General features: G+C 36.1%; 1 long non-coding RNA gene across 1 annotated transcript in view; it reads right to left on the reverse strand.

The window, feature by feature from the left end:
* Positions 1-2,229: 2,229 nt before the first annotated feature.
* Positions 2,230-18,946, reverse strand: part of LOC117803021 — an 86,984-nt gene continuing 70,267 nt past the window's right edge. Inside the window, exon 5 of the long non-coding RNA XR_004626570.1 lies at positions 2,230-2,289. This is a non-coding gene — a long non-coding RNA (uncharacterized LOC117803021). The remainder of the gene's footprint in view (positions 2,290-18,946) is intronic.

The raw sequence follows: 18,946 nt of genomic DNA on the forward strand, positions 1-18,946 counted from the left end.
CTGCTCTTAAAGACCACATTTTTTTGTTGCCTGGACCCCTCTATCATTAAGCTAGTAATGGAGAATATCTTGCACATCTAGTTCCTCTCATGGGATGAATTTCTGACTTCCTCTGTCTCTGATCCCTAGACCTAGACTCATGTGATTAGGTCAGACCTACCTGAAAAAAATCTTCTATTTTAAGGTCAACTGATTTAGGATCTTAGTTACTTTTGCACAATTCTTTACAGCAGTGCATATGTTAGTGTTTGATTGAATAACTGAGAGAAGATGTGTATACATAAGGGCCCAAGAATCTAGAGGGACCACCTTGGAATTCTACCTACCATAAACCCTATCAGTTAAAGATACATACTGACATGTGAGGATGGAATGAAATGATGTGTGGGATTTGTATTCAAATAATCCAACAACAACAACAATGAAAGAGAGTGAGGAATAGATGCAATAAAATTGGCAAAATACTGAGCTTTGAAACTCAGTGGTGGGTATTTAGGAAGTTATTCTACTATTCTTTCTGCTTCTGCTATGTTTGAGAATGTCCACTAAAAATTTAAACAAACAAACAAATAAATAAAACATGTCTCTCAGCCTTAATCCTGAGACCCAAACTTTGATTCCATTAAACTTCAATCTTGTGACTATAACCTAACAGTTTGGGTCCTTCCTTTCTTCTGAGTCTCTCATCCAGTCTTTCTTCAGCCCTTTAGAGCCCTAAAGGAAACTGGGCCTGAGTAGATCCCAAGACATATTTGGGGTGGCCAGAATGGTGGATGTTAGTGCATGGACAAGGACTAGAGCATTTGGCATGGTGAAGATGAGGAGTATGTGTGAGACAGAGATCTCTTGCCAAAGGGAAAATTGTGATCAAGTGAGCCCTTACAAAGGTTGGAAGGGGTAAGGAAATAAGGAGGCCTGAAAAAGGGGAACTGTATTCCATGTAGAGAAGTGTTGGCAATAAGTGTAGAAAGAACGATAGAATTAGCAAATCAGCATTATGCAATCCCCAATGTAACATGAGGGATTAGATGAGGATAAAAGAGATATGCACATAACTTGGTGAAAGTTGATTAAAAAACAGAATTTTCACATAGTTTCAAAATAGCATCATACAGATAGTCTTTTTTAATTACAAAAGGAAAAGAGATCTTTACAATGGAAAGATCTGGTGATTACTACCTTAATTGAGCAATCTAATTTAAGATCACCATTAGTGACACACTGTAACTTTATGTGCCCCCGGATTAATGCACTGAGAATTATATGCTATCACTTACGTAATATTTTACCCCAAAAGTTTAACTTGAATCTGATCATAAGGAAGTAATCATCCAATCCAAAATGTGGAGCTTTTTACTAGACACCTGTCCTGAACTCGCGTAAAATTTGGTGTCATTAAAACAAAAACTAAGAAGCATAGGGATCGTTTTGGTTAAAATACTTCAACAAGACTTAACTAAATACAATAAATGAACTTTGATTGGATCCTGGTTTGAAGAAAAAACAGTTATAAAAGACATATTGGAGAAAGAAAATTGAACGGTAGATGTTATAATTGAAATACCATAAATAATCTTGAGATTAATTTTGTATGAGAATGTGCTAATCAGGATGTGTTCTAAAATACAGATGAAGTGGCATGATGTTGAACATACATACATACATATGTATGCACACGTATGTGTGCAAAGAGAAAGAGAACAAACAAATTGGACAAATGTTCACAACTGGTGAAGAATATATTATATTGGTGTTTATTATACTATTGTTTCAGCTTTTCTATAGGTTTAAACTTTCAAATATAAAGAAAAAAAATCACACCACCTTTCTTGACTTTAGTTTCTGTATCTATAAAATGAGGGGATTTAGAATAAACCATCTCTAAATTCTTGACTATTCTTTGATTCTATGTAAACTGGAACAAAGGAGAAGGCAACAGTAACATTATTCAAGAATTTAACAAAATAGATGGGTAAGAAAGTGCTGTGATGACCTGGGCAGTTAATTTTAAATGATTTTACAAATAACAGGTAGTCCACTGCCTTGCACATAATTAGTTTTGGTTTTTTGGTTTGTTGATTGAATTATACTAAAACATTTTAATTCTTTCAAAACTTTAAATATAATAGGGGCGCCTGGGTAGCTCAGTTGTTAAGCGTCTGCCTTCGGCTCAGGGCGTGATCCCGGTGTTCTGGGATCAAGCCCCACATCGGGCTCCTGCGCTGGGAGCCTGCTTCTTCCTCTCCCATTCCCCCGGCTTGTGTTCCTTCTCTCGCTGGCTGTCTCTCTCTGTCAAATAAATAAACAAATCTTAAAAAAACACAACCAACCAAACAAAAAAAACCCAAAACTTTAAATATAATAGAGAGCCCAAATTATTTCTACTTCAACAATAATTGTTACATGGTTGATATATGTAAAGATATTTATTTATTTAATATCTATAGCATATTTTTTGAGAAAAATAGAAATTCATCAGTGATTCCCTATCAAATATTGTGGGCAATTTTCAAAACCCATAGAAAATATGTATATTTTATATATTATTCCAACATTAAACCAATTATTGTCTATTATTATTTCTCAAGGAAGAAATTTTATTTTTTTATTTAACAGACTAAATCCTTTGTCCGTCACCATGTAGTAAATTAGAAAAAGTTGACAATCCTCAATTTATTAGCACTGATTAAAAATTATATCTTGTTAAGCTACATTTACTATTAAAATAGTGGCAAGACTGAAGGATAGAAATATTTTAAAGTATACTCAAAATGCAAAAATTTCAGCTGTTTTATTTGAAGATTCTGAAAAACACACAGAGTTGGAATAAAACGTACTAAATTGTCGATGAATCATTTTCTTCCTCCATGGTGACATAGAATATTATTTGTAGAGATAACAATGAAGAAGTTTCTTCTTCAGCTAGAAAGAAAACTTTCAACAAATAAAGAAATATTTCTTAAATGATTCCCTGCCTATGTTATAAATATTAATCAATTTCTTTATCAATAATTTTTGACATCCTGTCTTTCCTTTATCGACTTATTTATATTGGAGTAATTTATTAAAAATCATCATGATCTAAATCTATCATAATTTTTTGTTTAAAATGATGTTGAAAGAGAAGAAAATGAAAATTACTTGAAGTTCAGATTTTTTACTATTTTATTATTTATAAAGTAATGTCTAGCTAAGTATAAAAGGAAAATTGATGTAATAGGACATGATATACCCTGGTAAAGCTTTGGACAGAGTACCAATATTGAAATATTTGTCTAGGGCATTTTTTTTTAAAGATTTTATTTATTTATTCGACAGAGATAGAGACAGCCAGCGAGAGAGGGAACACAAGCAGGGGGAGTGGGAGAGGAAGAAGCAGGCTCATAGCACAGGAGCCTGATGTGGGGCTCGATCCCATAACGCTGGGATCACGCCCTGAGCCGAAGGCAGACGCTTAACCGCTGTGCCACCCAGGCGCCCCTAGGGCATTTTTTTTGAAAAAAATAAATACCATTCTTAGAATGAAAATGGCATGTGCTTCCCATTTAAACTTTCATGGATTCTTGACAATGAATCCCAAGATCTTGCCAGTATGCCTTCACACTATATCTGGATTTTCCTGCTAAGCAAGAACATCACAGTCCATGGACCTAAGCATCAGCTGGCTATTTTGTGACTTAAACAGTCTTGTCTCACTTGGAAACATCCAAACTTATGGATACATTAATTTTTTAAACATTGGTCATATCAGTACATTTTGAAATTATTCTTTATTCTTGTAAAACACAAATGTAAATTTATTGAGTTAAAAATAAATTCTGCTTGTCATGTACTGATAGCGTCTCACTCTTATCTTACAGTGAATATTAAAATGACTGCATTTTGACCAAATGTAATTTGCAGCCCCACATCACATGACACATTAGTTTTAATAGTTATGATTATAAATACATACATGTATATAAATACACACACATATTCAATATATATTTGTTGACTGGGTGATTCAATGAATGAACTATCCTGCTAACTTAGTAGGTGCTCAAGGTTAAGGGGTAAAGTGCTCATGTAATAAATGTTTTTCTAAAAAATTAACATGAGCATTAGCACTTAAGTCTTAAATTGAGACCAGTAGGTCTTCCTGTTTTCTATTAGATTTCCCAGATTTTAGTATCATATTTCTTTCTTACTTTTTCTAATGTTTAATTGATTACAAATGTCAGAATTACCAAAACCTAGCAATTTTTACTATGAAAGGATTACCCATTGTTCACCATAACAGAGTATGTTTAATATTGCTTAACTAAACAAGGAAGAAACATTAATTCTACTCTCTGATTAGTCATATGCCAAATTCACATCTTTGTCTGATTTGCTTACATCTGTTTTATTTTAGCTTGGTCAAGAAAACAATAAAATCTTGAACTGCACTACAAAAGACCAGAAATGTGACTGAATCAATGAACTACAATCCATGAAAATAGTTATACTTGAAAGGGATATGGTTACAAGGAAGTCCTATAACTAACTGTAAGGGAGATGGGAATGTGGTGGTACCTTCATGCACAGTGCTTACAGCTCTCCAATTCATAGATTTCATGTTGGATAAAATAATTAACAGCACCCTGACTCTTTCTAGGCAATTTTCCAAATTGTCTAAGGCAAACTTACCACTGTTTATGCTGTTGAATGTCTGAAGTTTAAAAAAAAAACACAGGGTTATTACACTCTGAAATATGTTGAAAAAAGGTCTTTGCTGTTTACCTGAGTAAATTAGTAATATTACTTGGGATAATTTTTACTCACAAATGCATATATTTAAAAATATGATTCTATGTACTTACAAGATTTATATGACCCAACGTTATTATTAAACTCTGGATGTCCTTGAATAAAGGTTTAGGTCAATACCCAAAATCTTTTGAGTATTATTCTCCCTCTAGGGCCCATAGTATATCCTAATTCTGCATGTAAAAATCATTTTTTTTCAGTTAAATTGTATTATGGAGATATGGGTAACAATGTAAAACCACTGATACAATACAATCTTTGAACCATTTGCATCCCATAAAACCAGTGAATTTTCTGATTCAAACGGAACAAAGTTATTAAGTTAGGTGTTCACTAATACTTCATGATGATGATTATATTAAGATCAGTTTTGGTAATAGTGCTATATTTCTCATCTACTGGGGTAAAAGCTATGATGATTTCTGTCTAGCTAGATCTGCAATTACTTCCTCTTCCTGACTTGGAGTGAATAGTAATTGCCTAACTTCATGGTTATATTTAAAACCAGGTTTCAAAAATTTTTCATACCAAAGCTTTCTGTCAAATCATCTTAAGTTTCATTGAAAATGTAGAGGTGCATAAACATCTAGAATAGGAAAGAAAAATCAACTACCAAGGGGACATTTCCTTTCTGTTATATTATAATAAATTAATTATGATTAAAACCTATGTAATATCATACTTTTTTCATTTAAGTATTTTTGTCTGTTTCAAGTTTTAATTTAAATTCTAGTTAACATATAGTGTAATATTGGCTTCAGGAGTAGAATTTAGTGATTCACCACTTACATATAATACCCAAGGCTCATCATGAGTGCCCTCCTTAATACCCATCACCCATTTAACCCATCCCCTTGCCCACCTTCCCTCCAGCAATCCTCTGTGTGTTCCCTATGGTTAAGAGTCTGTTTCTTGGTTTGCCTCTTTCTCTTTTTTCATCCCTGTGTTTATCTGTTTTGTTTCTTAAATTCCACACACAAGTGAAATCATATGGTACCTGTCTTTCTCTGACTGACTTACTTTAATACCTTGCATAATACTCTCTAGGTCCATCCATGTTGTTGCAAATAGCAAGATTTCATTCTTTTTTATGGCCAAGCAATATTCCATTGTGTATATATACCACATCTTTATCCATTCATCAGCTGATGGACATTTGGGCTTTTTCTATATTTTGGCTATTGTAATATATTTTTATTTTCACTGATGTTTAAAATTCATTCTTATGGCAGCCTGCAACTCCAGATACTAGGAGTGAATAGAACCCAATTCTGTCCTCCCATGCATCTCCATCTGATTCTTTTTTTTAAAAAAACACTTAAATATTTTATTTATTTATTTGTCAGAGAGAGGGGGAGACACAGAGAGAGAGCGAGAACAACCAGGGGCAGCATCAGGCAGAGGGAGAAGCAGACTCTCTGCTGAGTGAGGAGCCTGATGCAGGACTTGTTCCCAGGGTGGGATCATCACCTGAGCCAGAGGCAGATGCTTAACCGACTGAGCCACCCAGGTGTCCCACCACCTGATTCTTCATCCAGAGTACAAATGACTCTTATCCCAAAAGTGGTTTCATATATTCAGTCAAAAATTTAGATGAAAAATATCTTAGAAACTCTTAAGAAGAGAGAAAAGCAACAAGTTAAGAGAAAACAATCAGTTATTCAGGAACTTTTTATTTTGTATACACAAAAGCACAGTGGTGGGAGAGTATCTTATGTGTTAAAAGCAACTGAAGTGAAATCATAAACATAAAAGGAAGTCATGCTTGAAAAGAAGGATATTTCTGCTTTTGGCCATGAGGGAGTAACAGAGTCTAGAATTAACCTTAATCCATAAACAACTAGGACACTGGGCAAAATATAGAAAACATCTATTTTCAGAAACTGGAACATAGGCAGTGCAACTAATGTTTCTGAGAAAAGAAACAAATGAGTTGAGCCTCTTGTGTAAAGGTCGTTTCTGGGCTGTAGTATAGAAATGGAGAAACCAAAATGAGCCTGGCAATCTCATTGAGTTGGGGAGGTATTCCATTTTGAGGCGGTTGCAGAAGTTAGTTTGCAGGACAATGTATCTGAGGTAAAGAAACTATGTAGAGAAGGAGCTCCAGCCTATGAGTCTTTGGCTGAATACCAAATACATATGAATAATATGAAACCCCATGAGTCCAGACTAGGAACATCATCCAAGGAAAGAAAAATTATGTTGGAGCTGTAAGATGAACAATTCCCAAAACTCACACAGAGCTGGGAGTTATTTGAGTTCCCATCAGCTAAAGTAGAGATGCCTTCTTGAGCACTCGAAACCTTCAGTAGAATCTACAGAAGGACCTGGGCATTTCTGTAGAAATGGGGCTAAAGTTGCCCAGAGTAAGTTTTGATCTAGATTTTCCCTAAAATGACTTGAAAACTCAAAAGATCAAATTTCCAAAATATGGACCACAAATAATAATCCTTAAAGGAACACAACAAAATCCAGCACTCATCAACCTAAAATTCACAATGTTTGGCACCCGATAAAAAAAATTACTAGATATGTGAAAGATAAAAATTTGACCCATAACCCAAAGAAAAATCAGTCAGTAGAAGTAATCCCAGAAATGAAAGGGATGACAAAATTGGTGACAAGAATATTAAGATATCTATTATAAATATGCTCCATATCCTCAAGGACATAAAGGAAAATATGAACATAACAAGACACAAACAGAGGATATAAAAGAGAAACCAATGGAACGTCCAGAGAGGAAAATTAAATATCTGAAATTAGAAAGTCAATGGATAAAATACCAGTAGTATATTCATTTCAGAAAAAAAATATCAGTAAATGTAAAGACATAGCAAAAGAAGTTACCAAAATTAGATCAGAAAAAACAAAGACTAAACAATATAAATCTTCAGTGCTCTGAGGAACAATATCAAGCAGTCTAGTTCACAGGCAACTGGAGACCCAGAATGAAATGGGGGGCAGCAGAAGACAAAAATAAGGAACGGAGTTTCCATATTTGTTGAAAACTATAAATTTTCAGATCCATGAAGCTCACAATTCCAAAACAAATAAACACAAAGAAAACTACCCCAACACATAACATAAACAAATTGGTAAAAAATGCTATTTTAGAATGAAGATGGGTCTAAAGATAGGAAGAAGTTGGAATTAGGGTCATGACTGAGAAAAACCCCAGGAACTGAAGCATTCCATTGGCATTCTCTGAAGGTTTACGACAGGCAGGGATAAAATTTTAACACTGACTTTAATTATTGGCATAATTTTTTTTTAGTCTGCCATTAAAAGTGAACAAAATTGAGGATACTTAACATACAGTTAATAAAACCTATAAGCTACACATAGCCAAAAATATTTATTGGAGATATATGGGGGGTGTGGGGTGAGGTCAGAGAGTAGGATGGAGAGAAGCTATAGACCATGTGTCACATATTGTAATTTTTAGCTACCCCATCAGGAGAGTCTTTCTTGAATATGCAGAATAATGCTATGCTCCTTTAGAATTACATTCACATTCAAGGCCTCTCAATTGGACATTTTATCCTGTAAATCCTCTCTTCTCCACCTTTTTCTTTCCTCATCTGTTCTTTATTATGGGTAAGGCATAATATCGAAAAAAGAAAAGGGAGGATACGAAATTCTACCCAACAGGAATAACAACTAACAGATCTTCTAGGGGGCATTCGAGAGTCAGAGAGAAATGAAAGGAGATCCCAAGGATTCAGACTCTGGCTGGGCTTCAGAGTTGAGGATGGGAGTTAAGTGAAAAGATAAAAAATGTATGTATAGATGGAAAGATCTCACAGAATAAAGGACTATGGCCTAATTCCCCACAGTTTATAGGCCACGGGCCACCAAAGAATATCTTTGTTCACGTAGGTGCTGTTCATACTGTGGGTCTGTGGTATAATTAAACAGAGATATCTTGAGTTAGAGTTGCCAAGTTTCCCTCACTGACAAATGGCAGCTACGAATCCTAAGGTTCTTTCATTCTCTTTGGAGTAAGACGACACTGGCCATGAGGACGCCATGAGAGCTGAGGTAGGAATGCACTATTATAGTGAACAGATAAACTAGGACTTGAATGTAGAGAGGGCAGAGACTTAGGGGGCCCATTATGATGAAGAGTGGTAAAGACAGGGGTTAATGGCAGCCAGGGAGAGCCACAAAACCCTAACAACATCAAGAGAGAAGACTAGTAAGTAGTTCACTAGCCATGGACTCAGCAGGAGCTATCAATAGGACCCTAACAGCCAGGTGTGTTTAAAGAAAAGAAGGAAGTTGACTATTTCTACATATTTGGCCTTCAAAATATTTTAATTGGATGAATAAAATAATCCTTGAAATAATCCATATTCTAGGAGTTTTAAGTGGCTCAGCATATCATGATAAAATATTATTTTAAAATAACTAAAATTAAGTTTGAACAGTTACAGAAAACAATTTTATGTGAACTGTTTTATGTAACTTTATGATTTAAAAAAAACTGAAAGAAATACAGGAAAGTTTTAAGAAAATATATTTGTTGTAGAATGTATATATCACTGATATATGTCATTTCTTCTATCTTTATGTAGCAAGCACTCAAACTTGGTGTGAGATGCTTACTTCTTAGTAGGGAGTAGGATGTTTTCCAGGGACAGATAGCTAGGAGCTGGGCAGTGTATTTAAGACAGGACATATTTCCGTATGGGAACCTGGAAAGACCATGTGATGAGAAGGAAAAGAACTCAGAGATTTACATATTCCCAGGTGCCCAACATATGGTCTCGTTATCCACATGAGTATATTTATTCTTGCCATTTCAGACTCTGATGAGATCTCTTAGAGGGTTAATTGTGGCTGAGGCATCTGCTTGGAGTGAGAGGAGCCCTGGATGGAGGAGCTAGGTGAACTGGCCCCTACATCAGTTTCTGCCATCGACCAACCATGTCATCTTCAAAACACTGAGGCTTAGTTCTTCCACAAACAGAAGTTGAGATTGGGACTATTTCTAAGATCTCCTGATGTTTTTTGAACTTTTAAAAAATTATCTAGCTAATTTCACAAACCTAGAAAATAATATAATCAATATCCAGGTGTCAAAACTTCCAAAATATGACATTTAAGAATGAATGGAAGGAGAGTTTTTTACTTGTCCCTTGTTTATTTGTACTCCTTAAGATCCTACACGCTTTTTCCACTGCCCTAGAATTCTTTTCACTATATTAAAATGAAACATTAAATATCTAATGTACTTAAGTCTAATGTAACATCCAACCTTTGGTAGACAATCGCCTGGAGTTTAGAAGTAAATCAACCACTCGCCCTTCTGGTAGTACTTTTATAAATATTAATAGAAATATTACTTGTGAAGATTGTCCAAGGAATATACAAGATCTGACTCTATTTTGTCCCACTTCATTACTCATGCATCTCTACTTTCTTTTTTATCCTGTTTTTTCTTTGCACGTTTGTAGCAGAATACCTAAGAAAATGAGACAAGGACATTGTCTGTGTCCTCGCCCAAACTCCCACCTCACTTACAATTTTTTTTCTTTTTCTTTTTTTATGAGGGGGAGAGAGAGGGAGAGAGAGAGCGAGCACACGTGCAAATTGGGGGAGAGGCGGAAGGAGAGGTAGAGAGAGAATCTTAAGCAGGCTCCATGCCCAGCGCAGAGCCCTATGTGGGGCTCGATCTCACCACCCTGAGATCATGACCTGAGGCAAAATCAAGAGTCAGATGCTCAACTGACTGAGCACCCTTGCAATTTTTTTCTTTTCAGATTTCTTCCCTGAATTTACATTGACAGAACAACTTGTTTTATCCATTTTCTTTCTCTTCTTAAAGGAAAGTATCCAATAAAGTCAGTAATTCTAAGATACTAGTGACTTTGTGAGTAGTGTGATTCATTAAGAATGTTTATCCTTAAAAAGATGTAAAGCCTACCATCTACCCATACACACCAATTAATTCCTAGTGACAGATTGGGGGCAGATTGGCTGAGCAGGTGGACCCCTGGCTTAACCAGAGCAGTAAAAACAACTTGGGGGAGGGTGCAGTGCTCTCTGCTTCACCCTTAGCATGGCTTTGCAAGTCACATATAGACATGATTTGCCTAGGCCTGGTAGGCATTTGAGTTTGAAAAGCTTGCAACATAGCCTCACCTTTCTTTTTATTCATTCTATCTTTCCTCTCAATGTGCAACCACTGAGGAAGGAGGTCCACATTGCTGGCTGATGTTCTCCTAGATAGCCCATTCTTCCATGACCCCGAGGGAACCACAGTTTTAAATATTTTTTACTTTAACTCATTAATGCCCTATGCTATTTTATATAAATGAATTTCATGGTTTGTTTTTGAGAAGTTATTAATGCATACTTTTGGAATTACTTTTCTTTTAATGGTACTATTTGTGATAGCTGAAATTATGGATCTAGGCTTGGAAGTCTGATCCATCTCATTTTCATTAGATTTCTCACAGATAAAAGCTACGTTGTACTACTAACTATAGAACCTCAAATTCTTCATAACACTTAGAAGAAATAAAAACTGAACAAAAACTTATCTGACAGAAATGAACGGTAGAGAAATGGTTCCACCTTCTATTTTGCCTACTGCACTGTCCAAGATGGTAGCCACTAGCTATGTGAGACTATTTAAATTTAATTTAAAAAATTTAAAAAATCAGTTCCTCAATTGTGCTAGTTACATTCAAGTTCTCAATAGCCATATGTGGCGAGTGGATAATTTAGTAGACAGCTGAGTTGTAAAGAATTTCCATCATTACAGCAATTCTGCTGGACAGCTAGAGAAATGGAGAAATACTGTAAATTGGAGAAAATTGCTTGTCAGCTATAGGAATGAAATCTTACTTTCCCTCTGTCTCTTGTCATGGTAAGGAAACTGTGACTCTGTGAAAAGTAAGTCTGGTGTGTTTGTTTTCCTTCTGACATTTCTTTCAATTGTCATTTCCTTCTGTCTGCCTTATACCTCTAATGTTTCATCCTTCCTTCTCAATCTGCACGTTCAACACAGAGACATCTACCATTTCCATCCATATCCCCCTTCCCTGCTAAATAAAGCAACTTTTCTGCTGCCACTAATATTTGCTATAAATTGTCATTCTGTGACTAGAAATGATTGGATTATACAAACCTCAGGAAACAGCTTTCTGCCTTTGATGGGTCTCTAATAAATATCCTTGCCCCCAGATACCTTCCAAGAATCTGGTCCCAGTGCTTGAGATCACAGCATGTTATTGAAATTGTTCAGTTTTTTTCAAAGTTCACTACTAAAATGCAAGTTCCTGACTTCTGTATACCAATCTGGTGTCCATATGCAGCTGTTTGTAATGTAACAGGTTAATGCCGCTAGGTATATAGAACCTGGAAGGAAAGGGGCATTGGCAGCTAGGGAGGGCAGAGTTTGTCAGCAGGAGCGTTCACAAAAATGCCAGGTTGCTGTTGAAAATAGACTTTCTTGGGGCGCCTGGGTGGCACAGCGGTTAAGCGTCTGCCTTCGGCTCAGGGCGTGATCCTGGCGTTATGGGATCGAGCCCCACATCAGGCTCCTCTGCTATGAGCCTGCTTCTTCCTCTCCCACTCCCCCTGCTTGTGTTCCCTCTCTCGCTGGCTGTCTCTATCTCTGTCGAATAAATAAATAAAATCTTTAAAAAAAAAAAAAAAAAAAAAAAAGAAAATAGACTTTCTTGCAAGAAAAAAGTGAGGCCAAGAAACACAGGGTGCTGCCTCCAGCACCACTGGACAGGTTAAAACTGGCTTTGATACTGGATCTGTGGATTCTCTTTTGCGCCCTTGGACATATTACTTAACCTCTCTTAACTTCCATTTTCTGCCCTTAAAATGGGTCTAAAAGTAACTTAGGATAATAAAGGATGTGGACACGAGGGTAGCTCTGTACAAAGCACACATTTTCTGCCCCAAGTACTTGAGAGTTGGTGGGTCAGAGATGTGGCTGCATCCAGGAGACTTCAAAGAAGGGACAGTAACAGAGTTTCCATGGTGTAAGGTGATGAACACAAAGAACGGGCATACCTGAAGCAGAGAATCATTAAATCATTATCCAGAGGAGATTGGATAAGGAGATTGAAAGTTAGAAGAGAGATAAAATGTACGGCTTGGCAGAAGTTGTGTTTTTGTTTTTGTTTTTATCTAGAAGATTTCCCCAAGGACTGAAACCAGAAAGAGTGAATTATTTCTCATTGCCTCAGTTTCTTGCATCTGTCTGGTTTTCTACTGACCTTAAATATTCTTTTCAGTTACAACTAGAAAATAAGTGCATACTGGGTAGATACTTGTGTCTATGAAATTGGTATATCTTTCCCTTTAGGGTTTGTTTGTCTGTTTGTTTTAATCTAGAGGGCGAAAGATTTTAATTTTACCCAAAAATACATGAACCATGATATAGAGCAGTGTAGAGTGTCATGGGAATACAGAGGTATCTGCTCAGAAAAACACACTTCCTTTAGCTGCTAGTAAAATATCTAACACAGAGCAAATGTATTCCATGCATCCATGACTCTCAAGACTATGGTTAACTTATTTAATTTATTGAGATACTTTCCTTATGTCCTTCCTATCATATCTTCTAACATAAACCGCCTAGAATCAAATTGAAGTATTTAAGTTATGACTGTCTCAGAAAATTACAGCAATATTCCACTTATCAGTAATCATCATTCATTAACCTTACCTATTTGGAGTCAACATGAAGAATACCAGTAAAGTACTTCTGATCACTACAAAGCTGTCACAAAGTGTTCCTTAAGATCATCATTTATTTTTGACTTTATCTGCAATTGCAACAAGCTTTTTGTTGGTTTATTGTTTTGATGTTTCATAAAGGCTGACTAGTGGTAGCAAATGAGACACTTTGGAGCTAGAAATGGCCAAATATGTGCCAGAATGGAACTTGAATTTTGAAGAAGAGAATTAAGGAGATTTTGTTAATAATACCGTTGTTCCAATAGCAAGGCAAAGTGGAATGCATTTTAAAAGACTTCCCACAACAAAATAAAAAGTATAAAAAAAATTAGGGAAAAATAAATGAATAAATAAATAAAAGACTTCCCACAAAGTGACTGAAATGGAAAAAGAAGGCATCAAAAGTGATAAGCTTCCACTATTTTTCAACTTACGGAATATTACCTTTATTGGTGATGATTGACAGATGAGGTGTTATAAAACCTTTAGACATAGTATTTATGCCTTTAAAATATCGCCTCTGATTTCTAAAGCCTTGCAACAAAGCTATTATAAGCTTTCTTTTCTAAACTCTGGTGCCAATGTCAGATGAAAAACCTACTCATTAGGAAAGATTTTAAGGAAAATTAAGATCCTATCTTGTGTTAAGTTCAAGTGACAGAAAATGGAAATAGAAATTAAAGGGTCTGAACTCATTTAAACCAAGTTATTAAAACTTGTATACATTTAAAGAGTGACATGTGATTTATATCTAATTTATCTCATACTGGAAAGAGTGACCTAAGAGTCTTTATAGAGTAAGAGCTAACGAATCAAAACCCTAAAGGAAAAACAAAAAAGAAAAACTCTTCAGAGCAGCTTTTCCAACCAAACACTATCCTAAAAATCTACCTCCCAGAATAGTTACAAAAGGTTCCATTTCTTATATAACATTTAATTTCCAAAGAACTGAAATTTAAAAAAAAACAACAAAATTTGTATGTCTAATGTAGAAGTAACAATAGCAACAGTATCGTTAGGACTGTGAAATCAAAATAGAGTTCTCTCATTAGAAAATAAAACTCCAACTTAAACTAGAATGTTAATGAATACCTCATTCCCACCCCACCTCAATTTTGGGTTCAGCCCCTTTTGCTATTTCGACAGCCTGCTAATTAAAAGATCCCCCTGTCTTTAACCTTTTTTCTTCCAGTTTATCATTTTATAAAATTCATTTTACAAGACTAATCTTTCTAGAGCAGTGCCATCCTATCTCGTTTCACATTAAGAACTCTTCAAAGGCTCCCATAGTTAACCGAGTTAAGACAAACCTGTCAGGCTGCACTTCAGATTCCTCTATCCCAGTGGTTTTTCAAATGAATTATCTGGAATCCTAATGATGCAAACAGGTGCTTCAGAAGTTACATGAGAGTCTGGCCCAAGTGCAATGAATGAGACTGAAGCTATTGTCCATTATCCTGGGGTTCACATGTCTACCTGTCATTTGACCAGAGCATTACAGGAGGAATTGCACTAAATTTGAGTTTACAGAATAACTTTAATTATTACTTTGAAATATTTTACATACTAAGGTTATGCATAAAATTTTATTTGAAAATTTTTTTGATTTACTAAAAAAGTTTGGGAGAAGTTGCTCTACAAATGCAAAATTTTTAAATTGAAGTATAATTGACTTATTATATTAGTTTCAGGTGTACTGCATAGTGACACAAAGTGACACTATTCATAGCGACACAATGTACACATTGTGTACAATGAAACGCTCACTAGGATTAAGTGTAGTTTTATCACCAACCATGCCAGTCTCCTGTATGTATTACCATGCTGGTTCTTTACCAGAAATTCCCTCCTCTTCATCCCATTCCCCAGGTCCCCACATTAAATCTTTCCATGGCCGTCAGAGCCTTTGCCGATCCTTGCATCTCTCCAACTTTCTCTTTACTCTGCCTCATGTTGATGACACCCATTGAGTTTTTCTTCTCTGTTTCATCCGTACTCTATGCCAGGTTTATTTTTCTTTAGGGCAGAATTGTCTCATTTTACAATGGTCAAATTTTTAAAGAAAAGAATTAAGGTCCAAGATTCTGAAAGTACAAATCACCACCATGACCATCACCACCATACAAATTCCATACATGCTATGCTTTAAGAGAGCTACCTTTTGAGAAGCCTCATTCCAATGATAGGTGTTCTTTAATTAGGGAAGCATGTAAAGTATGATAACTTCAAAGAACATATGCAAAATCACCAATATTTTAGAGTAAGTTGACAATATGGTAAAATATGATTGCTATAACAGGGATAATGAAAACAATTATTTATTGAATGCTTATCATGTGATAGATCTTTCATATTTTCTCCTATCACTCTAACAGTTCTCCAAAATGGGCAGCATCTTGCTTTTATAGAAGAGAAAACTGATACTCCAAGGTCAAGTCTTTGTTCAAGGTTACAATGATGGTTAAAGGGGAGAGTCAGAATTCAAATGCTGGCTGTGTGGCCCAAGAAGTAATGTTCTTTCCAGTTCACGACACCATCACTCAGAACGGAAATAAGGAAAATAATAACAACAACGCATATATATGAATTCTTCATGCAAAGAGATTTGAACGTTACTATTCAATGCCTAGAGTCAGAGACTTTTTCATGTCTGTTACAAAATTCTTGCTTGAGGGTTTCCCACGATAAAACCCCCACTTGGACTGAAAACTGTCTTCTCAGTTACTAAGCATTTCACTCTTCCTGGCTGAGATGAAAAACTTGCACCAGTACAAGTGACAACAAAAGGAAAAAACTGAAAAAATAGAAATGTTATATCCTTAGTTACAGATGTGAACTCAAAACTTAGGCTGCTTCTGAGAGTAGAGTAAGAATGAAGAGAAAAAATACACAGCAAGTGTTAGTTAAATACAGATTGTGAGAAAGTCTGGTATAGCTAATCGAGTAGTGGTTAAAGTTAAGTAATCTAAGAGATGGAGACAGACTTCCTTTCATAGCAGAATGGAGTAGAGTTATTGACCAAGATACTCTTGAAGTGTATGAGAGTTACAGACTTGCAGCCTGTGCCCCAGCTTACCTCTCAGTTTGAACAAATGCCAGCAATGTGAGTCTCCTTGAGAGACCTACTGCCTCTTCGCTAATGCAATCAGGTATCCTTTGTCAGTCCTGTTTTTACCTTCTCTTCCTGGTTGGCAGTCTTTCCAATTTCAATCTTAGCATGAAGCAGTTTGTTGCCTCATTTGATAACACTTAGCAATTCAAAACTTAGGCTACATTGTCATTTTGGTGGTTCCTAAGCAAGCTTAATATTTTTCATAACTTTCACTCTTTTTTTTTAAACAAGTTCAGTTGTGTTTTTTTAAAGATTTTATTTATTTATTTGAGAGAAAGACAGACAGCGTGGTGCACGCAAAAGCCTGCATGAGGGCGGGGGTTGGGAGGGAGCAGCAGGGGGAGAGGGAGAAGCAGACTCCCTGCTGAGCAGGGAGCCCAACGTGGGGCTCCATCCCAGGACCCTGAGATCATGACCTGAGCCGAACAGAGCCATCCAGGCGCCCCATGATAACTTTCACTTTTGTCATGTCTTTTTAAACTGTGATCCTATAGACGTTGAATTCCCAAATTATAAGTAGTAAAATGACAGTAGCTGCAGATACTTTGAAAGTAGCGCCTGTGAGCATCACCTTGAGACAAGCCTGAGGGTACTGCTAGGGAGGAAAGACCCAGAACAGCAGCAATGCCCAGCAGAGGGTCCTCTGGGGAAAGGGGGGGAGCAGAGGTACAATTGTTAATCAGCCCCAGTGCTGCGGGTTCAGTTCCAAGTACCTAGAAACCAGTTATCCTAGACTGTTCACAAAGCCTCCCTCCACCTCTGCCTCTCTTTTTCTTCCCCTAACTCTTTTTTCTCGTCTGTTCCTCCCTCCTCATGCCTCATCCTTCATCCTGATTTTCATGTCCTCTCTGATCCTATATTGATTGATCCAAAGTATGACTTTTCATTTCATGAGAACACTCCTCCAAAGTCAGAGTGAGCAGAGCCATGTTACACCATGATACTATTGAGATAATGTTTTAATTTACAAATGAGAAACTCTGTGAATAGAATGATCACTACCTACGTACAATATTTCACTTCTATTTAGAGATTAAAGGTGATTTATATCTATTGAAACTAGCCATCATTTTGTTTCAAAATGGGAACACTATAACAAGCACTTACTGAATTTTTATTATGTGCCAGGTACTTGGCTAAGTATTTTACATGAATGTCCTCATATAATCTTCAAAATCAGTACCTATCAGGCAATAGGTACTATTATTATTATTCTTACTTGACAAATAAGGAAACTGAGACTTACAGAGATTAAGCCATTTGTTCAAGGTCACACAGCCAGTAAGTATTTGGACTCAAGACTTGAAACCAGATGCTTCCAAAAAAATATAAAATTGTGCTCTTAACCACTTACACTGTCACAGATTTTCAATTATTAATATTAAGCCATATCTGATACCCTTTTTGAAAAACTACTCTCCTAAAGCTATTACAGAATAAACTGAATGAAACACAAAAAGCAGGCTGGTCAGATTTCACAGAGAATTCGTTTAGGTCAACAATAAAGTCAGTTCCAACAATCAATTCTGCTTGCATTATATTTCACCATATTATGATCAAAATGGCTTTTTTTCTTGTAGAAATCTTTTCATGTAGTGTGGTTAGATGGTCTAAACACCATTCACCAATTCTCCAGTTAATTTAAAGTCTTTCTCCAGAAATGTTCTTACAACTGGAAAACGAGGATTTGTTTTGTTTTGTTTTGTTGGTGGGGGATGATAATCTCCTTACTTTAATGAAAACATCTCTTTAAGGACATGGAAATGATATATTTACATTCAAAATCTGTGCTGACCTTTGTGTGTGTATTTGGAGCTGCAGTGTTACAGAGGATTTATTTATATTACATCATTTTATTATCTCCTGTCAGCAAAGGGTCTCAGACAATAAAAAGGTCACCTGGTCTAGTGTCAGACCTTACTTGCTCTAGCCAGGCTCACCATGATAACAGAGACTTGCACATGAAGATTAACCCCTCTGTTCCTGAAGCAATCTGATTATCCCCCTACCTCATGTGGTGGTAGATTTACTTGTTCAGCCTCAGGCCAAACTAAACAATGGCTTTAAGCCATGATGTCACAACCTACGTGACTTTAGCTGCCACTATTTGGGAACTCTTACTGCTGTTCCCTATACATTAGCTAGACTGAAATCCCGTATATCTACACTGATCTAGTCTGGGTTTGTGACTTCTCTCAGGGCACTGTAATTTGGGGGCATTGAATACTTTTGGGGAACTCATCTACTTTGAGAATCAGTTCCCTTAGCCATAATCCCGGGTGGAGATCCCAGCATGTGTTGAGATGAATCCATTTAATTATGACATTTAATTGT

This window comes from Ailuropoda melanoleuca, chromosome 1 (genome assembly GCF_002007445.2).
Source record: "Ailuropoda melanoleuca isolate Jingjing chromosome 1, ASM200744v2, whole genome shotgun sequence".
Lineage (NCBI taxonomy): Eukaryota > Metazoa > Chordata > Mammalia > Carnivora > Ursidae > Ailuropoda > Ailuropoda melanoleuca.